The sequence below is a fragment of the Pezoporus flaviventris genome, unplaced genomic scaffold (assembly GCF_033815535.1).
Source record: "Pezoporus flaviventris isolate CSIRO_AGI_PZ_B2104156 unplaced genomic scaffold, CSIRO_AGI_Pfla_v1 ptg000007l, whole genome shotgun sequence".
NCBI classification, from domain to species: Eukaryota; Metazoa; Chordata; class Aves; order Psittaciformes; family Psittacidae; genus Pezoporus; species Pezoporus flaviventris.
The window spans coordinates 10707732-10732452 of NW_026892555.1; the positions used below are offsets into that span (position 1 = coordinate 10707732).

At 45.2% G+C, this 24721-nt stretch overlaps 1 long non-coding RNA gene across 1 annotated transcript; it reads left to right on the forward strand.

Annotated features, from left to right (window-relative positions):
• Window positions 1-5781: 5781 nt before the first annotated feature.
• On the forward strand, window positions 5782-15682 carry LOC133266511 (uncharacterized). The gene is made up of 3 exons (XR_009742433.1): window positions 5782-7269; window positions 11988-12029; window positions 12135-15682. It is a non-coding gene; the product is annotated as an uncharacterized LOC133266511 (long non-coding RNA).
• The last annotated feature ends 9039 nt before the right edge of the window (window positions 15683-24721 follow it).

Here is a 24721-nt window from a genome sequence, read left to right on the forward strand (position 1 = left end):
GAGTTCCCCAACCTTCATCTTACAGTAGTGTCTTCATATCGCTGATGGAGACAATTTCTCAACAGACACCTGAGTGGGATCAGGAAGTTTGGGTTCCCTGGAGCTGGATGGAAGACAGGCTGTGGTGGAGGTGGCTGTGTTTTTCATTTTCACTCCTGAATGTCCAACCATTGTACCCAATCTGATAGCTGCTGAGGTCATTTGTTTTTCATCTCCCTGTATGTTCTAAGGCTGTGGCTCCCTACTTGCAAGTAGAACCTGTGCCCTGTTGGATGAGACTAGCGTGTGGGCTCTGAGCGTGCTTCTGTTCACCTCGCAAAGGCTCCCTGGAAGAGGTTTAGGCTGGTTTTGGCCAGCTACAGGAGAAGAGACAGCGCACAATGCAACATACGCAATGCAACATGCTGGTTATCCCTGACACATTCATCTGCAAATGTGTTTGATAAAAAAGAACTGTCAAAGTGAGGGAGTTCTATTGAACCAGAGCATGTCATGATATGTGCATGATGTTTGAGATGTAATACCAGATGCAGTACAGACTTCAGCATCTCATCAAATTGTAGTCTGGGTTGTACTAAAGCTCTAAACCTCAGAAGTACAGGTAAATAAATAAAAGTGCTATTTTATGATAGCATTTAGTGGCCTCCTTTCTTTCTCTTGAAATAAATGATATATTTCTTTATAAAAAATTTTTTCATCTGAAATGTAAGCAGTTGCAAGGATATGGTATATAAAAATGTCAGCAGGAAATGGACCTTTTTGGCACTTCTGAATAACCATGCTAACTTTAAATCTATTTTTTTCTGAAAATATAGGTCTAAGTTTAAATACTGGCTCTGGGCAAGCTGTTTGAATTGTTCAGCTATCTAAAAATATACTTAAAAGCTGCATGCAAGGAGACAAGAAGCTGATGTAGAAGGAAAGGAAGAGACAGAATGTCAGGGCCTTCGGGAAGCTGTAGCACAAAGACTTCACAGATGTTCTTTTCAAAGAACCCCTCCTCTGCCTGCTCTTAGTGCAGATATTTGTGTGGAAGGAGCGTGCTGAAGTTACATAAAGAGAAGTGAGCTAAAAATAAAACTTTATGACCAGGAGACCTAGAGGCAATGAAGAGCAGAAAGATATCAAATATTAGAGAAGGGATTTTCTTCCTTCAATATTTCTAGTAAGCAACTAGGGGCAAAATACCCCAGTGCTGTTTGACATAGCCTCTAAACACAGAAGACCTTGCAAGCTCTTTAGATTTTAACTTGCAAACATGAGATAGCAGACAGTAGCAAGACTTGTTTTCTTGGGTGCTGGGTCTGCCAGATAAGGAACTGAGGGAGATAAAGCAGAAGACTGCAGCAGTGACCGAAGGGGCAATGCTGATGAAATGGGCCCTTGAATTTTGTTCTCTGAGGCGAAGAAGATTTTGCAAGGCCGATCACCTGATTCCTTGCTCCATGCCATCTCTTTTCATTCAGTCACCGGAGGATGGAGATAGTTTATGTTTCTTTATAAATGGCTTAGAAAAATTTCTGCTCTGCCTTTAATTGGGTTACCATCCTGTCTTCCCCTGCTGTTCTGCATGAAATGTTGCTTTGTGACATACATTTCCTCTTCCTTTCTGTACAAAAGCAAAAGATGAAGATCAAGTTATTTCTGAATAACAATGTCTAGACTCCATCACTGGACTCCATCCAAGAATGTTTAAACAGGTCATAGCTTAAACTGGTGTAAACTGGCACAGCTGCACTGGCTTTGTTCTAGTTATTCTGACTAATGCAGGTGAGGATGGAGCACGTGTTAACATGCGCCTTTCTTGGTCTTTGTGCTCTGACAAGGATTTCTCTGAGTTATACTTGGGCTTATTCATTTTGGGGCATACATAGTCATGGTTTAAAGTGAGGAATTATGAATAGGCTTTAAATGCATGACCCAGTGTCTAGACTACTGCTTGCACTAAGTCTTCTGTTCTTCATGTAGGCATTGTTTTGTACTTTTTTTATTGTTTTACTCCTGTTCCTACCTGTGTCTCAGACTGTGTGCTCATTTCATGTGCAACTTAAGGAATGCACATAGGGGTGGCTCAGGATTGCAGAGAGATTGCTACAAGTGCACCGCATCACTTCTTCTTTGTGTCTTTTGTATTCTTCCTCCTTCCTCCTCTCACCATCTTCAACAACCTTTGGTTTGGAGACAACAGCATCAACAAGGAGTTATGAATCATCCGATCTGGGAAGAAGTACTTCAGTTGCTTTTCATAATCATTTGCTCTCTCATCACTAACTACAGAAGAAACAAAATACCGTCAAGGTTTACTGCCACATACTTGTAAACAATCTGGTCTTGATGTTTGCCTGCTGTTGAAATAATAAGGTACATATCAGTATGCAGAAGGATGGGCCCAGCCCCTTTGCCCTGAGTTTTACAATGACTCTTCTCATCTTAATACGTGCTCATTGCTGGCTCTGTGCAGGTCTCGGCACGCAGCGCTTCATCACAACTTTGTTAACTCCACTTCAATCGGAGGAAGAAATCCTTTCCTTGTTGGCTTTGGAAAGATTTTGGGTTCTGTTTGAATGTATTTCATAATAAAACAAAAATATGAAGGGGGTGAGACAAAGCTGTTGCTGACACAGAGCTGAAAAGGCATGTGTTATCTCAGGATACCTAAAGGCACTTTGTTCAGAAAGACACAAAATGCAGATTTCTTAATCCTGGTTGTGTTCCAGATGGTGGCCCTGGTTAAGCAATTGAGTGTATTTTAACTCTGCAAACTGCTGAAAACGCAGGAAATAAAGAGCAAAACCAGCACAGGCCAGCAGTTGCCTTAATGCATGGGGTATGAAGTGGGAAAGGCCCACTTTGAATTACTGCTTGGGAACTAGAAGCAGAACGCTGCAGGGTGGCACGTGTTCTGTGGAAGTAGTCCGTGTTGTCCACTTGCTGCTGGTCAGCACAGGTGTGAAGCAGAGAAAGAGATGGTCAGATAACCATCACCTGGGCAGTTTTGGTTAAGCAGGTTTCTCTCTCCTTTTAATGCCTGATTTAGCAAAACAGCTTCTGAGGGGCAAGGCACCCCCAGAAAAGCTTGCCTCTGTATTAATGGATTTAGGGGTTTTGCCCTTTGACTACTCTAACTCTCTTCATGGAAGGAGAAATGTTGCTTGGAGAGTTAGTGATCATTTAGATAGTTTGGGTTAATACTTCTGATCCCCGATGAGCCTTGTGCAGGCAGGGAAATGATGGATCCCTCCCTCTATGCTTCCCTATACCCTAATAGATGATGTGACGGACCTAAGGGTGGGTTTTAAAAATGTCTATAAATGATAATGCCAGGAAAAGGGAATCTGAGACATGGTCTGAAGTTTAACTGCTGATGCCTTTAAATACCTTATAGCAAGGTATTTAAAAGATTTTGAGTCCACTGTGTTCCCCATGAACCACCACCACTGCCAGATCATCCTCTTCTTGTCAAAGCACTAACTGTTAGAAGGTATTTGCTCTCAGACCATGATCCTGACTTGGCTCTTCTCTCCCTGATGTATCTCAGGAACCTTTACTCTTCCCTGGTGCCACCACACAGTGTCTATAGGAGGCCAGAACCTGCACCTTGCTCTGCATCACCCTGCTTGAACTCCATACCCTCACTGCAGTTGGGCCTGCCCAGTCTTGCTGCTGCCAGCCTACTTACCTTGCCTTTGTCCCAGTCCTCTCCTCCCCAATCTCTGAGCTTCTCCTGTCATGCATACACCTACTCAGGCACACTGGCTGCAACACTCTGTTTTATAGTTGGGACGTTGAGACTTGGGTTTCTTCAGGGCTTTCCCAAAGGGGGGAAATTGGAGGTGTGGGACTTCCCAGTGACATGGGAGAAGCAGGAAGAAGTGTCTGGACCTTCTCCAGAAGGCAGAAGCCCTCTGCACCCTGGCTGTCAGGGAAGGGCAACTCGTGTGGCTGTGTTTCAGTGGCTGCTGCATGTTCTTTTGAGCCCACCAGCCTGCTCATGGACAGGAAGAAAACCAAAGGAAACCTTTGAATTGCTCTGCTTGCCCCTGCAGGCTGTGATTTCTCACAATGGTCCAGCTCACTTCTATCTGCAAGCAGCCCCTTGTCTTCTGGTACTAAAGGACCAGGGAGTGTTTTGCTCTAGCTGGATAAAAATCAAGCATTTGAGGGCATCCGTGGTATAATTCAAGCTATGGCTCCTGTCATATTTTTCACAGAGTAGCTCCATTAATTACTTATTGTCTCTGACTTAACAACCTGTGAGTTGTTCATGAGCAGATTTCGTTTTTCTGAACTTTGTTTTTTGGGATTTTTGGGGGGATTTCTTACATTTTTATTAATTATTTTACCAAATCTCTCCTTGATGTGTGTGAAAAAGAGATTGCAAACATTTAGCAATCAACATTTGAGTTGTTCCTATCAAATATATAGAGCTACACCAGACTTAAATTCCACCCAATCCTGACCTAAAACACTTAAATTTGAGTCTTTATTCAGGCTGTTCGTGTGCCTTCAAATGTCAAGTGAACCTTAAAATCAACTGATGATTGAAAATGGTGGCATTAAGTTGTTTGGGAGCCCAGGTCAGTGCTCCTGTTCATTCCTAGAGTCAAATACACTCATATCTTTGTCGAATGTACCTGGGCAGCAGTGTGATTTGGGGAAAAGGAGGAAGATTCTCCCCTTTAGCATAATGGCAACCTGAAAGGGTACAAGCCCAGAGCTCCTACTTCCTTGAAGAGTATCTTAACTATACACTGGGAACGCCAGTTTTCAAGCATTTGCTTTGGCAGGATGCTGGGTTTTGGTTTTGTAGTATTCTGCAATATATAGGGAGAACTTTCTGTGGATGTTCCTGACGAACAGATCCATGTGCAAGAATATCCTTAGCAAGTAAAAACATCTTTTGTTGTGGAGACTGAGTGTTAAAGATGTGGTCAGAAATGCCAGTGTTTAAGTGAGGCAGTTTCAAACAGCTCTGTAGTCGTTCTCTGTAGTCAGGTCAAGCAATGAGTATAATAAACTATATAATAAGTAGTATAATAAACTGTCGGTCCATGTTTGTAGTTGAATACCAGCTGCTGGGTTTACTTGGAAAAACAGAGGTCTTTCCTATGTGTTTTTATATTTGTCTATTCCCTATGGAGGCATTCCTTCACTGTATTTTGTCATAATCTCAGATTAGGTTTGTGACCAGGAATTAGCATGAATGCTTTCACTGGTCACACATTCAAAGACCAAGGAGGACACCTGATTTGCATGCATGGTAGGTGTTTTATGTGCTTAGACTGGCTTATGGAGATGTGCTTGACTTAGAAAACTTCCTTTAGAGAAGGACAGTCACCACTGGGTACTCAGTTTTGTGGAGAGGGAGGTGAAGCACGTCTCACAACTGCATTTCTTATTCCTCCCAGGACTGGAAAGGGGTCATTCTCTACCCAACTGCAATGTGATTGTAAAAGCACTGTGTGCTCTGTTTGCCTCCCTGCTCTTGTAAGGGTCCTCCCTGGTTGCTCTCCAGTTCTTTCTACTCTTTGTGCAGCTCCTGACATAATGGGATGTGGGTCTGTAGTCAATACTCCAGGTCAGTATGATACTATGTAAGTACCAAAGATGGATCTTCTCATCATCCTGCATCAGGAATAGCTTGTTACTGCACTGGCACACTGTGTGTGTTGAGAGAGTTGGATCTGGGAAATAATTCTGTTGGGTATTAAATGAAATTGTACAAGAGTTTTATAGCGAAGTCTATAAAGTATAACAGAGGGGGTGGAAAGCTGTATCCTGAGCTGACCGCTATATTCTCAGTATTTTTGTATGTTCTAGATAGAATTCTATATGGTTCGAAGTGTAATTCTTTTGGTTCAGTTTCTCAAGCTTCATTTCTCCCTGTACTTTCTCAACAAAGTAATTGCCTCGAACCTCTTCTAACACACATAGAAAACATGATTTTATAGGCACTGTCCATTGCTAGCTAAAAGCCAGGGTATGAAGGAGTGGTGCTTAGTGGGATTTTTGAAAGGTAACTGACACCAAATTGCCATGGAAATGGATATGATTTAGACAATTGAATAATATCTTCCAGTATCTATCTCCCTTTGCAGTGAGCTCAATGCTTCTTAAAAACCTGGCCCATCACCTCTGTGCAGTGCCATCATACTTTTCCATAAGGGTATTTCCCTTCCTGGCACAAAGGAGGTTGCTGGCCTCATCAGAAGAGCAATGCAGTAAGAGGGAGCTGACTGCAACATCTGCACTGGATTGTGTTATTTCCAAGCTTCTAGTTTGGAGACATCGGTAGGATGAAAGGCATTGAAACCTCTCCCTAGCACCTACTCCCTGATTGCAGTGATAAGGTTTCTGGTTGCAAGGGAAGCAAGATGGTTTGTTGAGGGGAAATTGCAGAGGTTAATGCCTCCCACTCCCCTGTTCTCTGCAAGTTTGGGATTCTATGACTTCATACAATAGGAAGATGATCCCATTCCGTCCAAGATAAGCCATCATGGTGGGCAGCACATGGGAGTAGGAGGTAAAGGTGAAGGTGCAGTTTTGGCTGGTGACCTTTGGCAAGTCTCTCTAGGAGACCTCCCACTGCAGCAGGCAAAGGCTGGAAAGAACCCATCAGACCCTTGCCTGTGTTTCCACTCCTGCTGGAATGCGAATTCCTTTTGCACTGACCCAGGACAAACACACCTGTGTTCTCTTCTTGCCTTAGCATTCTATTTTGCACCAGTGAATAATAGCAAAACAGAAGAGCAAGCTTTGTGGTTCAGGAAGCTGACAGTTATTAAAAGTAAATTTCACAAGGAGGCAAGAGGGAGGAAGGGGAATTCTGATGAATCCCTGATATGTATGGAATGTTGTTTTTATACGGGAATAAAGCAGACTTCAGAGTTTCTTCAATTACATTTTAGGAGTTTTATTATTTGAAAATAATTGCCTGTAGTTGCTTTATTTCTCCTGAGCCAGGGCAGTTCTGATTGACGTGACTGGAACAAACAGGGTTGTGTAAGTCTGCAGAGGTTTCCTGGTACGCTGGCCAGCTACAGGCTTTGTACTGATGCTTATCGTAACCGTGCAGTTCTCACCTGACATCTGTGTCACAGTCACACACCGTGTGTCTGCAGTGATGCTAACATAAGTCATTCCCACAGAGTGTTCTCCAGCACGGCCCTGGAAGGATGCCTGCAGCCACCGGCAGCTTCTTCTAGCCCACAGATGCAACAACAAGAGAAAGATCACCTCTGAGTTAGCAAGAAGCACCAGAAAGGCCCGGTCAGCCTCAGGTCTACTACAAATGGTTCAATTTGGGTGGAATTTCTTTTATATCATTTTAGAATTTCATCCTACAGTCTTGTCATTTTGATATGGAAGCAGTGTGGGAAAATGGGGGTGAATGAAAAGAACAGCTCCATAGGTTTTTCCTATCTTTTTTTAACATTACCTGGCATTGTACTTATAACTTCTTCTATTCACTTCTTTTGGCTGACTCTGGGGACTCATATCAGAAGAATCCTTTGGAGGACAAAATGCAATATTCTACTGGAGACAAGTTTGATACTTGAAATATTTGTTTGTGTATGGAAAAAAGCCTTCCTCTAAACCAGGTTTATAGAAACACATGATAAAACTGACATCATGAATGTTGGCAGTAAGAACAAAAAGGGTATCTGTGCGTAAGATGTCCTGTGACTGTGGTAGCAATAATCCTTTACAAACAACTGAGAGCTGCAGATCTTCTAAGGAGGAGAATTTGTGGTGATGGAAATCTCCTGACATTGACCCTGCAGTTGTCCCCTTGAAGGTAATGTAAAAGCCCTTTGGGACACCAACTTGCATTTACAAGACAGACCTAGAAGGCTGGTTTTCAGCCTCTCTTATTTCTGCCTGAAATGATGTTTAATGCAGGTCACAGAGCAACAGAGAGGGGAGGGCCTATACAGTTATGCAGGATGGCCTCTGTCATACAAACTCCGAGCAAATCGCTGTTCTGGCCTGATGGAGGCATCCAGCCACCATGTATGTTGGTACCAAGAAACTTTGCAGGGTGTAATGACAGCAGATCTGTCTCAAGAATGTCTGGGCTTTTGGACAGTAGCTGTAGATTTGGGGTAAAGTCAAAAGCAGCAAAGACCACTCTTTGCTGTATACTTACAAGGGGTGCTTTGGTCCTGCTGGTGTGTTTCACAATGCCAGATTAGGTCTGATAAGCACTCTAGAAAAATAGCACTTTGGAGTCCTTGTTCCATTTCTTATGAGTGAAACTCAAGCTCTTGGTCCAGATTCTCAAAAGTATTTGGGCATGTTGGATCTTATACATCCTTGTGATCAGGTAACGGCTGCAGCTGCATTGGAGACTCCAGCTCAAGGGCTTCCTGTTACTTGTGAGAAAGATTTGCACTTTTAGGAATTTGACCCATAATTTATGGAAACAAAGGACCCTTTCAAGGAGAAGGTTCTCATTCTAAGGAATTAGACATGTTCTAATGGCACGGGGCCAGCTGTGTCACCCTTTCCTGAGGTGAAGGGCTGCTCTTGCTGTGCTGAGAGCAGCACTGAGCTCTGCTCTGCATGACACTGGTGATGAAGGCTCCTTCTACATCTGACCTGCAGCAACCTCGAGGCAAGGTCAGACACTGGCACTAGAGTAGCCCCGTTGAAGGAGATACCTGCCTGAGGTAACCACTGATGGTTTTGTTCCTCATTCCTGCTTATTTAGAAAGCAGGCAAATCGTGGTAAGCTTTAAAACAATTCCAAGCAGTTCACATTCACAAACAAGCTGTGGGAACTCTGATTTAAATCCAGGTGGAGATTTTTTTCATAGTATTTCATAAGTTGTTTACACCAGGAAACTAACAACCATACTGACAACAATAGCCACCAGAGCATTTGAATGGTGGTTTGTGACTTCCTCCAGTGCCTGGATTCATTCCCTCTCCCTCCTGTTTATATCTGAGAAGAAGAACTCTAAAACAGCAAGTGAAAGCTGTGTCTTTACTTTTAGAGTCTTGGGGCTTTTTATTTCATCTTTCTCTGTAAGCTTGATATAAGTGTGTCACTGACCCTCAGTGAAGAACAAATAAGCAGTAATAGCTTGTGTGGTGCTGAAACTATATAACTGATATTAGTGTGAGCTTCCAGTGCTCATGAGATACTCTGCAATGGGAGCCCTGATGTATATGATCCAATAGATGGTATTTCATGTTGTCTGATAGTACAAAATCCTTAAGCCCAGACATTACTTTGAAGGGGCTGTAGCTCAGTTAGAATTCTTGCGGGAAGTACAGGCAATGATAGGACTGGTTAATGACTTCATGATCTGGACTCCTGCTGTGTAAGGAACGTCTCACTTCTTCCCTCAGTTCCCTTGGGATGTCCTGTGGTGTAATGGTCCCTTTCTTCTGAGAGCAACATTCAGATATTTTCTATTTTAGAAGGTTCAAAGCCTCACACTACTTCTATGAAAAACGCAGAACTGCTTTGTACACAGTAGAAATAATGTAGTCTGATTTTGTCCTTTACTTGGGTCCCCATTTACGTGGGTCCTATAACTGGATTTACAGCATCTAAGGTGGGTTGAGTAGCTCCTGCATCCTGTTGGGTGTCTGTCCGTCACCCACACCTATGGAGACACACTTCCATGAAGAATGTAGTAGGAACCTCAAATGCTTGAGACAGACACTTCTCTAAACTCAACTGGAAGATTCAGAAGTTATAACGGTGTGAGAGCAATGTGAAAGAGTGTGTGTAGCTGCGCCTTGGGAGAGCTGGTAAGCCAGCTGACAGCATATGGGTCAGGATGTAAGTGGCTGTGGTGGGTGTCTCCTACAGATAACCTCATTGGGAAGAAGCAGCAGACAACTGGAAGAAGCCTCTTGTTTGCAGGTGCTGGTTCTTGAACCACCCTGGTATCTGCTGAAGGGACACCACAGCAGGGCACAAACAATCAAGGCTGTGTGCATTGATCAACCCACTTCTGACACAGGTGGTGGAGGAGCCAGTAGAGGGAAGAACTCTGCTCTACCTGACCCTTAGCAACAGGGGAGAACTGGGCAGCATTGTGAAGGCCAGGGGTAGCCTTGGTTGCTGCAATGATGAGATGAGGATGGAGCAGGGAAACTGGTGGCAAAGGACAAGGAAAAGGTCAAAGTAATCAGTGTCTTCTTTCCCTTGTTCTTTACTGGTAGGATTTGCCTGCAGGAATACAGGTTCCTGAAACCAATGGGAAAGTCTGAAGCAAGGAATACCTGGTAGAAAATATGTATTTGCCATGTCTTCAACATGGGCAAGGAGAATGTGAGGACCTACAGGCTGGTCAGCCTCACCATGATCCATAGGAAAGTGATGGAGCAAATAGTCCCAAGTAGTTGAGAGTAGTCAGCATGAGCTTACAAAAGTCTAATCAACCCAATAGCTTCCTGCAATGAGATGACTGGCTCAGTGGATGAAGGGAGAGCATTGGATGTTGTTTATCTTGACTTTAATGAGGCTCTTGACATTGTCTCCCACAACATCCTCAAGAGAAAATGTTGAAGTACAGGCTAGATAAATGGACAGTGAGGTGGACTGAAAACTGGCTGAAGTGCTGGGCCCAGAGGGTTGTGATCAGCAGATCAAAGTCCAGCTGGAGGCGAGACACTATCAAGGGTGCTGATACTAGGGCTAGAACTGTTTAATCTTTTCATTAGTGACCTGAATATTGAGGGTAAATGCACCCTCAGCATGTTTGCAGGTGATATAAACCTGGGAGCAGTGACACATAAGGCAGCAATGTGCCCTGGTGGCAAAGGTGGCCAACAACCTCCTGGGCTGCTTTAGGCAAAGCACTGCTAGCAGGTCAAGGGGGGTGATGCTTCCACTCTGCTCAACCCTGCTGAGATGGCCCTGGGGTGCTGGGTCCTGTGCTGGGCTTCCCACTACAACGGATACATGGACATGCTGGAGTGAGTCCAGCAAAAGGCTGCACAGGGTCATACAAGAGGCTGAGAGCTGGGACTATTCAGCCTGGAGAAGGCTGCAGGGGACCTTATCAATGTGTGTGAATACATGAATGGAGGGGAGGGGGAGCAGAAGGAAGATGGGGCAGACACTTCTCAGTGGTGGTGCCCAGTGACACTGCCAGATAGGCAATGGACATAAATAGAAATATAGGGAATCCTGTGGGTACATAAGAAGTAACTTGTTTACTGCTCAGAGGTCAAACACTGGAGCAGGTTGCACAGAGAGGTTGTGGAGTCTCCATCCTTGGAGGTATTGAAAACCTGACTAGATGCAGCCCTGAGCAAGCTGTTCTCATTGCCCCTGCTTTGACCAAGGCTTGGACCAGATGGTCCCCAAAGATGCCCTCCAAGCTCAGCTGGCCTGTGATTCTGTGGAGTGGGCACATCTATACATACATACGTGTGTGATCACACAGTTTGACTGCATGAACACTTCAGAAAATGAGGTCTACAGAGATAGCTGAAATTCTGTGATGCTTGTTTCAAGGAGAGTTAAAAAGTTTAGAGTTCATGTGCAAAGCATTTTTAAATCAATCTCAGTTTGGGTTTGGGTCTTCTGTGCAGTACAGGCCACAGCCCTTTCAGCATATAATATCTCAAAGGTTATTCAATGTATTTTGCTGCACATCATTCAGAACTGGTAGAAAATGCACATTGAATGCACTACCTTGTATGTCAGATAAGCCAGTCGGACTAGATTTTGGTTGCTTGTCCCTCACCAAGTTGTGGTGTTCTAGCTCTGTGGGACCTTAGACCACCCATTCTTCCTGGCCTGTGTTAATTCAATATAGGGAACCATACTTCCATACACTCAGAACTGGCAGAGAAATATTGGGAAGAACATTCCTGCTCAATGTTTATCCAGTGCTATAAGTAAGTAAACCCCATCAACTTGCAGTTTTTGTTCCTTGCCCTGGTGACTGGGTACCAGCATCTTGCATGCTTCCATTGTTTCTTCTCTGTGACAGTGTTTAAGCCCTTTTGAACAGGAGCTCAGGGAAGGGGATGGGTGGACAGACTGTCTACTTAAAGAGGTAAGTCACATTGTGCAAAGAATAATGCAACATAAATCATGCAGTCCAGCTAGTCTGTTACTTTGAATGTCTTTAAATCTACGCATCCTGTATTTTATTTTTCAGCCATCTGCAAAGATGGTGCAGAACAGAAGCAGAACAGGATCAAAGGCTGTGTATTATTTCACTGTGTAAGTCTGCAATGGAGACACAAAGGGAAGTGATTTCTCCTCTTCAGTCTATCATGTCATTTTATGTCAAGGATAGTAAATGAAGGCTCTTCCTTGTTGCTGAGCAAAAAGATTTAACAGGAAACCTTTGAGCTGAGGACAAGGCAGAGCTGGCATTGGGATTGCCCATTCTGGGACGTGCTCTTGCACTGTCAATATCCAGGAGGAGCTTGGATCTTGAATCCAGTCTTGTTTTGGGCCAGTTAATGCAGCTGAGTCAGATAAGCTTGGACAGTCAGGGAAACATGGATGTTATAATTGTCTTCTTGAGGCTTTCCAGTGACTCCCTCGGTTTGCATTATCTGTATTATGCTGGCTGGGGTCTGAGTCAGGGAAACATTTGACCCTGAGCTTTGTTCACTCCTACTCGGACATTTCAGAGCTTTGCACTTAAGCATTTTCCTGGAGCGTGGTGGTTTTCTGAGGTAATGTCTGGAGCCATCCCACTGCAGTTAATGGAGAAAGATCCTGTTGACTCTTGGAGGCTTGGATTCCGCTTTCTCTTGAGTAATGTTGACAATGCTGAGAAAAAATCTGGGATTCTCTCACAGGCACCACTCACAGTATGTAGTCCTTGAAGGGGACAGGGTGACCACCTCACCCATCTTCACTTGCACTCTCCTGGAGATGCACAGATTGATATGGTTTGAATGTTTCAGGGGACCAATAGTGAAGAATCAGTGACAGTTCAGACAGTTGTGGAGGAGGTAGAAGGTTCTTTATCTCTGCTCTCTAGCCTTGGGCAGCATGGTCTAATGTTAGGTGTGAGGGCTGTGGCAGGGGGTTGGAACTGGATGATCTTAAGGTCCTTTCCAACCCAAACCATTCTATGATTCTATATTGCTTCTCAAACCAAGAAACCACAGCCAGGACCAGCCGTGGTAACAGTGGATGTACAGTGACCTACTTTTAACACAGCTTATGTAGCCTGTCGTGCTGCTTTATGCTTGAATGGCAGAATTTGCAACAAAAGGTCAATTTATGGCAGCCTTTTATTGCAAGGTTCTTTTGCTCTAGTCCTAAGTTATAATGACAAAATGCTGTGCTGAGTACAATGGGAACTGCAAAAATCAGCCCCACTTTTTATGTAAAGCTTTAAACTTTATCTATTTTAAACAGCTTTGGTGCTAAGCTAATTTTTTTTTGTTTGGTTGCTTATGAAAAGAGCTTTATTACTTGCATGGAGAGAAATACAGGAACATTTGTGAGTATGAACAGAAAGGCTCAGCAATGGGGGCTTTAAGTAAAGCCATACAAAACACTTCTGAAGCTCAGCAAACCTGCATGGAGAGAGGAGAGTCTAAACCACAGCAGCCCAGAAAAGGGAAAACTGCATAGGGAGAAACAAATGGGAGCTTCCCCCTGCTAAGGGAAGGCACAAAGTAAATCTGCTGTGACCCAACCACACAGGGTCACAAACTAGCCGAGATAAATGCAGGAAGAAGGACACTGTGACAATAGTTAGCCCAGAGGGCTGAGACACATGGCTGAGTCCCTACATGTCAGCTGTGCTGCAATAGCTGACTGATTCATGCACTTTGCCTAGGGCAGCCATGAGGTAAAACACATTATGTTAAGCCTCAGTGGAAGAGGGTTAGATGAATGTGCTTCCCTTGCAGAGGGGTGAGAGCACATACGTGATCAGTTACCACAGCGCAGATAACGTGTGAGCATCCTCCAGCTCTCTGAGCACCCACTGGGCTCCCTTTCTGAAAAGACCAGACCCCTTTCTAACAAGCCTGTTGCAAATAGGAGCTGTGGAGTGTGTTAGCATAAACCCTTTTTGCTGCCAGCTCAGGGTAAGCATATGATGAAGCAGAAGGTCCCAATGCCTTGTGGTGCCTCCTTAGGCTTTAGTAACTCCCTTGCGTATCTAAATGTTCAGCAGGGCCCTGCCATTGACAAATGTTGCACATGGGGAGATGCTTTAAGCCTGTACAGAGCCTTGTTGAGCTGAAAGGGTGGCTTGTCATAAAACCTGGGTGATGGCAGCCTGTGTCAAGCTATCCTAGTAGGGTGCCAAGGACTGTGCCCCCAGTACAGGCAGGGCCTTGTTTTCCTCTCCACTCAGCTTTCTTCCAGATAGCACAAGCAGCCTTGCCAAGGTTGCTCTACAGCTTCTACTGCTGCCAATAATCTGGGTAATCTCTTATCTCGCCTTATTTCACATGTTTATAGCCATGACAGCCAAACCCTAGACAATGTGTAATGGGTGAGTTATGTTAGAGGTTGTCGAGCCAATAACGATGTGGAGGAAGGGCATTGCTAGCTGTGTACTAGAGCTCAGAGCACCAGGGGTGGAAATCTGTAATGGCAAATGATTTGAGAAATGTTCTGTCCCAGCTTCAGTCTACTCATTCACTGCACTGCCTGCTCTTTGGGACTGATGGAGGGTTTTGCCTAGAGGCAGTTGAATGTTACTGGTTATGAGACACTCAGCTACAACGTCAAGTGAAAGGCTTGTTAGTCATCTTCACTTCTATCCCGTGTATCATCACAGCTAATAAACATCCTGCAGCTGGCTTCCAGGGCGCTGGGAAGTTGGACACTCTTCACTCTCTATCTCTGTGTGCTCCCAGTGCTATGTCTGGGTTCGCACTGGCTGGGACTCTGGCCAAAGTGAATCTCCAACAGCAGTTGGAAAAGATAGAAAGAAATTGTATCTTTCTTAGCTGGATTGACTTGTGAGTTCTGGCAGGGCTAAGGAGCTCTTCAGACAGAATTGAAGCTGATATGCATATTCAGATACTCCACACAGAGCATCATCTCTCACATGCAAGCATGTACAGTCCCTTTCTCAGTCTTAATCACTGGGTACATCTAAAGATAAAGGTGATTAAAAACATTCATCAGTCGGGACCTGACATCACTGTTTGCATCAAGGAAGTAGGTCTGCACTTCTGTAACATCATGGGATCTCACCACAAGCATCACAGTAGAACTGGCAGCATGGGTTGTCTTCTTTTATAACACATAGGGGGGCAAAGCTTCTTTTAAAGACCTGATCTTAACTTGGGCTGCACATCTCATGAGTCCTTTCCTGAGAAGCGCTCAGTACATTTGTGAATCAGATGGTTGAAACAATGATGAACTGTGAAGACAAGTGCCTCAATGTATGAGCTTTCTCAGAGGAAGTCCTAACCACATCCTGAGTTAGGATGCCATGTTTGCTATCATCTTATCAAACAGCACTTGCTGTTACCAGCCTGTATCGGTGGCAGCAAGGCATGAGTGTTGAAGTAGAGAGAGATAATGGAAAGGGAAAATTCTCTCAGCAGTCAGCTGGGAAGACATGTGATGCCCTCCCCCCCACCTTGGGTGTCCTCTCCAGTGTAGCAGGGTCTCCCTGTTATAATGCTCCATATTAACTGCACAGTTTTCATTAGGAATTGTTTGGAGGGAATTTCTGCTTTATTCCTGCTCTCAGCACCATTGGGAGCACAATTTCATAGAATCATAGAAGAGTCAGGGTTGGAAAGGACCTTAAGATCATCCAGTTCCAACCCCCCTGCCATGGGCAGGGACACCTCACACTAAACCATGTCATTCAAGGCTCCGTGCAGCCTGGCCTCGAACACCACCAGGGATGGAGCATTCATAACCTCCCTGGGCAACCCATTCCAGTGCCTCACCACCCTAACAGGAAAGAACTTCTTCCTTATATCCAATCTAAACTTCCTCTGTTTAAGTTTGAACTCGTTACCCCTTGTCCTGTCACTACAGTCCCTAATGAAGAGTCCCTCCCCAGCATCCCTATAGGCCCCCTTCAGATACTGGAAGGCTGCTATGAGGTCTCCACGCAGCCTTCTCTTGTCCAGACTGAACAGCTCCAACTTTCTCAGCCTGTCTTCATCCGCGAGGTGTTTTGATCGTAACAGCATGAGAACAACAGTATGAGGACAACTGGGGAGAACAACTGCCCAGAAGCTCTGAAAACTCTCCTGTGGCAGCTCAGGAGGAAGGGTACAAAGCTGCAAGTGAAAGGCAGGCTGCAGAATGTCAGCTGGAAGGTCCTTAGCATTATTACATGGGTTAAGGTACCTAGGGCATTGCAATGACGAGGAGAGCTGGCATCCCAGAAAGGGGCCCACAGCGTTGATGGTGCTGAGCAGGACACTGCTAAGGCAGTCTGAGATGTGAAGAGGAAGTCAGTCTTGAAAATGACACCTTTCTCTTGGACTTTGGTATTTACCTGAAAGCCCAAATTAGGTGTCAGCTTGTACCTGGTACATCTGGCTGTCTGGCTGCAGAATGCTGATGAGCCACAATTCATCTTATAGTCCTCCATACAGCCAAGCCAGGACCTGGCTGGCATGGACCATGACTTCCAACCTGTGCACCCATGTCTTCTTCCTGTGGAATCCAGAGACTGGAAGACAGTGAAAGGTTACTGCATGCCTTGGTGTCCCCTGGGCACACTCAGGAAGTGGCAAGGGCAATCATCCAGAAGGGAATTTGCAGAGTACTTCCATACATAACCATAATCCTCCCTTATGGGTAGAGGTCACCAGCTAGCTTTTTTTCTTCCGGAACATAACTGGAACAGATAATTCCTTCTTTTCGCACAAAACCCCACTAGATTGTTCACTTCCCCAGAAATGGCAAGACCTGGGTTTCGCACCCTCAACCTAAGAGAATTCAAAGCCACAGCTTTCCTTTCCACATAAGCATCTTCAGCAGCTGTGCTTTGCATCTGCGAGAGAAGGCAAGCAGAAAAGGTCCTGCCTCTGTGGCATGTTGTTTGGGCTCTTCTGGGGTGGGGAATGAGCAGTAATGGTTGGTCCTTGCACCAGGGACTTCTGTGGTCCTGCTTCATGGTATGAAATGTACAAATTGCACTAGGAGTGAGGAGCAGAGCTCTGAGCTTGCTTCCTCTGGGGGGAGTGCCAGCAGCTACTTACTATAGTCACTTACTGTCCTATAGGGTTCAGCTTAAACAGAAAGGGTAGGGAAGAGTGCACCTTGTCATCAGCCTGTAGTTTGGGTGCTCCCGAGGTTGGCTGCTGTGGACTTTCTGTTCCAGTCTTCTCTCTTGAAATGTAAACTTCTCTTGACAAAGCTCAGATTCTTGTGATGCATCAATACATCAACCACAGTAACACCGACAAGCACCTTGCTATTATCTTGCTGCTGTCATTAATCACTTCCTTACAGTTGGTCATGATATGTTAATGATAAACCTTAGCCTGATTTCTGAGGAGAACAGAAAATTGGCTTCATTGTCCTAGCTCTGCTCTCATTAAAGCCTCATGTCATTCTCATTAGAATGCGATTTTCATGACTTAATCCATTATTTACTGCCGGGGAAATCTGAAATGCACAGAGTGTATTTACAGCGAGATCTTGGATGCTAGCCTTTGAACCAGGGGTTTTTACAAGGAATTGCTTTACAAATCTGTCTCGTGGCTACTTTTAAAAATAATACAACTTAAAGTAGACATTTAAGAGATGAGTAAGAAGCCTTGGCCTTGCAAATGCAGACATTAGATCACAGTAACCCTCTGCCTCCTGGAGACAACAACTTCCCTCTCCCTTCCAAGCCATCAGATAATGTGTACTGAGTAAATTGAGCTTAGGTTAGAGAGCGCTTCACACACGCTGCTAATTGGTGAACTCCTCACTCAGTGTTTGAAGGGATCTGACACCAGGTAATGTTTCAGCCTTGCTCCACACAGGACTTCTTGATCCAGTGGAGCTCTTTCTTCTATTATTATTTCATTTTAAATAGCAATATTAATTAATAAATGTTCTCCCCAGAAGTGTAATGTCTGTGAACCCAAGGTGTGTTTTTTCTGTTTCATTCAGAACGTGGCACCTTGGTGAGGGCTGTTTCCCCATCTCCACTGACGGGTTCAGCAGTGACTCAGAGTGAGACATGCCGAACAGTCAGCGCCGCTCCCTGCAGTGTCTGGCCATTCAGAGGGCTCCCTCCCTCACCACCCGTACGTCTTTGTGGTTTGGGAGGGCTGACAAGATTGCCATCAAAGTGGGAAATTCGGGAAAACCCAACTGTATTATTTCAACATCGGCTCTTGGTTTAAAATACCAAAGCACAGAGAAAGCAAAACCACAAAGATACGGGAACTGCGATGCAACTGTTGTCAAGGTAAATGCAAACAACACGGGGTTTGTAAGCTGAGGCTACAGTTAGAAACACCTCATTTTTTCCTTCCGGTCTATCAGGACCTATAGTCATGAGGATGCTGGAGGGAAAATGGCACAAAAGATCCCTTCCTTGTGTGTATTCAGTGGATGGCCCACAAAGAGCTACCTCTCTTGCACTCAGGAGGACGTGGGTCTATTGTGCCCAAGAGAGATGAGAGATGTAGGAAGAATGTTAACCTCCCCAGGAAGTGGGTCCTCAGGGTATAGATGAGCAGGCTTGAAGGCTTTCAACAGTGTTAATGAATGTGCTTCTTCATAGCCATTACATGCTGGTTTACTCCTTGGCATCTATGATTAAATCTGCGTATGTTTGATATGCTCAGCACTGAAACAGGAAGAGTCAAACAGTCTCATTTCTCCAAAGCAAAAAAAGAAGTCCATTGTCTTCAAGACACCATGTATTTTCAAGTGTCTCCACACTTGAGTATTGACCTGGAAGCCTCTTTGGTTGGGTGCTTAGTGCCCTGAAATTCACAGCTGTAAATGGCACTATGAAGCACCAAAGCTGTTGAGTACTTTGGAAGGAGCAGATGCCTGCAGTTGAAACATGCCGTTTGAAGCAGCCCTTTGAAATACAGTGGAAAAGCAGTCAGCTGTTGTCCTTAAATAAAGGGAATAGGAGAGAACAGACTAAATCATATCTAGTCTTTGCCTTCAGATCCAGTCATTCATGAAGCCTTCTTTTTACTCAAAGCACAGCACGCCTCAAGATTTTACCATCTGCTCTTTCCTCTGAGGACAAGTCTGTTTCATTTTACCTCCCTTGCAAAAAGTAACATCACAGCGAGGAAAGCGCTTTGCTGCACTGGTTTGCAGTACACCTTGAGGCAAAAGGACCCCCAAGTCCATGTCCTTGACCACATTTGCCAGGGAATTGGCATCTCTGTATTTATAGCCTGGAAAAGATACCCACGCCAAGTGATGTGTGAGCTGGAGCAGCAGTGCTGAAAAGCACTCTCTCTGTGCTGAAGGGTCATCTTTCTGGAGGGAATCTGTACCACAGGCTTTTTAGTGTGGGAACATTAATAACTGTACGTTGTTCTATCTCCAGTCACTGCCTGGAGAGCACGTTCATGTTTTAGCTTTCTGGAGATAAGTGTTGTAAGCCTCTGTTTCCCAGCCAGCTCCAGCATGGGCATTGCTATTCCACCCATTCTCTGCCCTTGCAGCAGAAGATGCTCTTTGTGGGCTCTGTTAACCTGTTCCCCTGCTGAAGGAAAGCCTCTGTGATCGCAGGCCCGTGTGTCTTACCAATCCACAGCACTCGCTATCCACTGAGGTTGTTACTCCAGAGAAAGCCATGTTACTCCGAGCAGCCATGAGAGATGATACTTGTATTGGGTATCCTAGAGCTGCTGTCTCTCTGGAGGAAGAGGGGATGACTTCTCTCCATCTGTGGAAATCCTACACATGGGACAACAGCAGGAACAGTCCCAGGTTATGTGCTGAGTGCCTGGCTGTCCCCATATGGCCCACGGCTCTGCCAAAGGTTTTGAAGAGAGTGTACCTCACAGTCTCATTTGGGACAGGATCCACAGCATGGTGTAGACTGGCAGGGTTATAATCACATCCATTTGGCTGAGGATGCCAGGAAATGGAGCATGGCAGCTAAGAGAAAATCAAACACTGATGCAGAGACAATCTTTCATCACCTCATTTCTCACCCAAATTACAACAGCAAATGATTTCTGCTCATGCCATAGCAGTACTGAGAGCCAGGAGCTCTCCAACACCAGAACACAAACCACCTGCATGGAGGGGGATGAAAATACAAGCTGAAGCAGGGGTAGATGAGGAAAACCAGGATGGCATAGTCATGGTCAGACATAGCTCAGGATACAGAGGTGGGTCTCGAGCTGCTGCTCACACAGGACACAGCAGTCAGCAAAGTCAGGAACAACAGGATGGCACTAAATTTTCAATCTGAGTTTTAATCTCAGCTGAGTCATTGAGGTAGAGACCAGGAGACTTCACTTCATGTTTCAAGTGAACTAGAGAGAGATGCCTGAGATATTTGTACAGGAATGGGATGCCCAAGGAAGCTGTGAATGCTCCATCCCTGACAGTGTTCAAGGCCAAGCTGGACAGAGCCTTGGGTGACATGGTTTAGTGTGAGGTGTCCCTCCCCATGGCAGGGGGGTTGGAACTTGATGATCTTAAGGTCCTTCCCAACCCTAACTATTCTGTGATTCTACGATTCTATGATTCTATTCTATGACCATACAAAATGCCCTGTAGAGGGCAAGATTTACCCCACTGCCAGCAGGACGAGGAAATCTAGCAGTAAAAGGGTGTTAAAACGCTTCGCACAGGCTTCTGTGAAGGTGAACTGGTATCGGGTGCAGCAAAAGACAATCAAATGTTAGCCCAAATGGATCTTGGGTTTTGTTTTGTTGGGCCCAATCTGTAACTGCTTTGGTAAAAAGAAGAAAGGGGAAGGACAAAAAAGGAAATAGCATTTGATTTTCTGATTAAAACTGGGTGTTTTGGGTAGAAATTCTCTCTGTACAGCAGTGACTCACGAGCTGCAAGTCAAGGAAGAAATGATGAAATAATCACCAGGGAAAGGAAACAAAACCCCAAACAACAAAAAGAGCCCCAGAAGTGCTTCAGCTCTACAGGGCTGGGGGAATGAGTGTGTATCCTGCGATGCACGAGGCTGCACGCAAGTGGTTTCCCTCCTACGTTTCCATCTCGGTAAAATGAGAGGTTGGGATGTGAGTTCAGCTTCTGATTCTGCAAAGCTTCCTGTGAGGCATGGGGCGAACTCTCAAACCTCCCTGGGTCTCACCTGTAAAACAGCAATAACGTTCTTTGTCTGTTTAAATTAATGCTCCTGCCTATGAGTTTCTACCAAGCCTAGGGTAACAGGGCCCTAATGTATCATCAGATTCTCTAGCTGCCACTGTGCTATGAATAATAATGCTTATTAATCATAATAAACATGTCAGCGCTGTCAGAGAGTGTGCACGGAGTGAGTAGAGCAGTGTCTGACAATTACATCCTGCCATGGAAAGCTTCAGGTGGAAAATGAGCCTCATTCTGCTCATAATCTAAAACCCAGGGGTGGCCAAAGTCTTCCTGCAGGCAATACTGAAGGGAAGGAGGAAAGGTGAATCTTGTTCTAAAGCATAATGCAGCAATGTCCCATGTGCTGTGTCCCTCTCTAATGTACCAAGATAGCTCCTGACATTTACTGACTGCAGTAGTGAGGGATCCAGGTAGTGTGTGTCCAGTCCAACATATAGAATCACAGAATCACAGAATAGTTAGGGTTGGAAAGGACCTTAAGATCATCAAGTTCCAACCCCCCTGCCATGGGCAAGGACACCTCACACTAAACCATGTCATCCAAGGCTCTGTCCAACCTGGCCTTGAACACCGCCAGGGATGGAGCATTCACAACTTCCTTGAGCAACCCATTCCAGTGCCTCACCACCCTCACAGTAAAGAACTTCTTCCTTATATTCAATCTAAACTTCCCCTGTTTAAGTTTTAACCCATTACCTCTTGTCCTATCACTACAGTCCCTAATGAAGAGTCCCTCCCCAGCATCCCTATAGGCCCCCTTCAGATACTGGAAGGCTGCTATGAGGTCTCCACGCAGCCTTCTGTTCTCCAGGCTGAACAGCCCCAACTTTCTCAGCCTATCTTCATACAACAACAGTAGTAAACCCTAACTCATATACTGAAATTACCTAAATTTACTCATTAAGTCTTCTGCCTCAGTTGTTCTCCTCTTTTTCCTCCTTCATCCCATTCACCACTTTGGTTAAGAGGTGATGAAGGGCAGAATTTAGGCCATTTGTTTCAACAATCTCAGTTACTGGTCCCTCCACTGTCTGCCAGCAAGGGATGGAACAGGTCCTGTTTATGAATCGCCCTACTGAGAGAAAGGTGAGATGGCAGCTCACCTAGGAGCACCTCAGACTTGGAATGCTCAAGAAGGCGATCTTACATAAAACACAGCTTGAAGTAGGCCAGGTTACCCCAGGTTGCACCTTGTTTGCCAGAGCAGGGTCTAAAAAGGAGATAATTCCGAAACCAGCTGTGGTAGGATTCACCCTTGCCTATATAAAATAGCTGCTGCTGCATGCAGCAGGGAGGTCACTTCAGAGTTTGCACTATTTATACTTAAAAGGACAAATAGATCCTTTGAAGCTACTGGAGTTACTTGAAACTTCAGTTGGTGTAAAGGAGGTCAGAACCTGCTTCTGGGGCTTTCGGCTGAAGCTCATTGCTTGATCCATACAGGAGATACTTGCTGCAGAGTTAGTCATCCCTGTGTCCTGAAGGGACCTCACAGCACTTCCTATTTAATCAGAATTACCTGCTGGGAGGAATCGTCTGGTGAACTGCAGGGCTGGGCTTTGGGGACAAATAAGAAGGGAATTCTGTATATTGAGAAAGGAGCTAATCAGCCCCAAATCTGTAACAAATAAATGGTTTGCTGTGCAATCAGGAAACAGTTTCCCTCCTTGCCTGATTGCCCATAGGTAATTACAGGTGCCTGATTTATCCTCCTCTGAAGCACATCTGATCCTTTGCTGTGGGAGCCAGACTGGAGCTGGGCCTTTGGCCACTACCAACACCAACCTCTAACTTCCTCTGACAACATCTCCTGCAGCCCAAGCCAGGAATCATTGGCCTGAACTGAGGAAAGTGCATTATTAGTGTCCATTTTTGTATTAAATTCATTATTATCATAGACTCATAGAACAGGGTTGGAAAGGACCTTAAGATCACCAAGTTCCAACCCCCCTGCCATGAGCAGGGACACCTCACACTAAACCATGTCACCCAAGGCTCTGCCCAACCTGGCCTTGAACACTGCCAGGGATGGAGCATTCACAACTTCCTTGAGCAACCTATTCCAGTGCCTCACCACCCTCACAGTAAAGAACTTCTTCCTTATATCCAATCTAAACTTCCCCTGTTTAAGTTTTAACCCGTTACCCCTTGTCCTATCACTACAGTCCCTAATGAAGGGTCCATCCCCAGCATCATTATCAAGTTGATGTTATTTTAAATGCTGAAAGGAGCTGGGCACTCAAACCCCACTGAATGTCTCAGGATCTGAAGCCCCAGTTCTCTTCTTTCGCAGATCCAAGCTTCAGAGGTGTCCTGGTGTGTGAACTCAGTGAGCACAGCACGTGTGAGCAGCTGTATGATTTTCTCATGGTGGCACTGCCAATCCCTTTGTGTGTCCCAATCACTCCCTGTTTGGTTTGAAACCAAACAAACAGTATTGCAGAGTGTGTCTGCCCAAAGCAGTTTTGTGACCTGTTCACACTGTGTGCATCACCCGTGCCAGGAAAACATGTTTATCTCCATTAAAAACCATTTGTGCATCCTACCTGCATAAGTCTCCTGCACTCAACCTGTGGCCCAGCTCCTCCCTTATGTCACAGGACCGGGATGACGCATTCACTGCTGTGTTCCCACTGCTGCTGCCGGACAGCAATAGCCACAATGGGAAAAAAAAGAATCAGTTACTTAATGCTTGCCCTTGCAGTGAGCGGTCCTTGGAATTCCCAGCCGTGGCCACTGCATGCCAGGCTCTCGGAACACCTTGCTAACCTCCCAGCACGAGCACTTCTGCAAGGCAGGAAATACTGCTTAGTTCAGGCAGCAGAACAGTGAGGCAGAAAAACCTTGCCCTAAGCCACCATTTCAGATCCGTGGTGGAGACTGGGACAGATGACAGGAGATTCCCAGTCCCTTTTCAGACACAAGGCAAATCCTATTTTGACTTCAGGAGCTCACTAAGACCAACTGACTGTAGCATCCAATCCATCTTTACAGTCTTTGTGGCACTATGGTTTGCCAAGGATCCCAGAGCAAACAATAGCTTTCACTTTAACCATTTTTCAGCTGTGGATATTAAAGACATAGCTGAATTAAAACAACCCCACATGGCGCAACTGCCATTTGTTCACCTTCTTCACTGTCTTTGGGATACAGGAGCTGGACCACCGAGTCCTCCGTGTCAGTACCTCATCTAATGCGTTGTTTAAAGAGCTGCTGTAATGTCAATATGAAGGGTGAAACACGTCAGCCTACATTTTATCCAGGCTGAGAGCACAAATGCTTACCCTGCACTGCCTTTGGAAGAATTGGCCATACCCAGGAATAGAGCCATGGTGCCAGCAAAACCACGTCTGACCCTGAGATGTCACCCCTGACATGCAGGTTCAGAGATGCTGTCTCCCAAATGCAAACGTCAGAGTGATGGCACTCATTCAAAAACCAACTCCTGCCTTTGCTAAACCTATGAAACACTCGTGCATGTGTTTAGAAGCAGACCAGGTCCTTTAC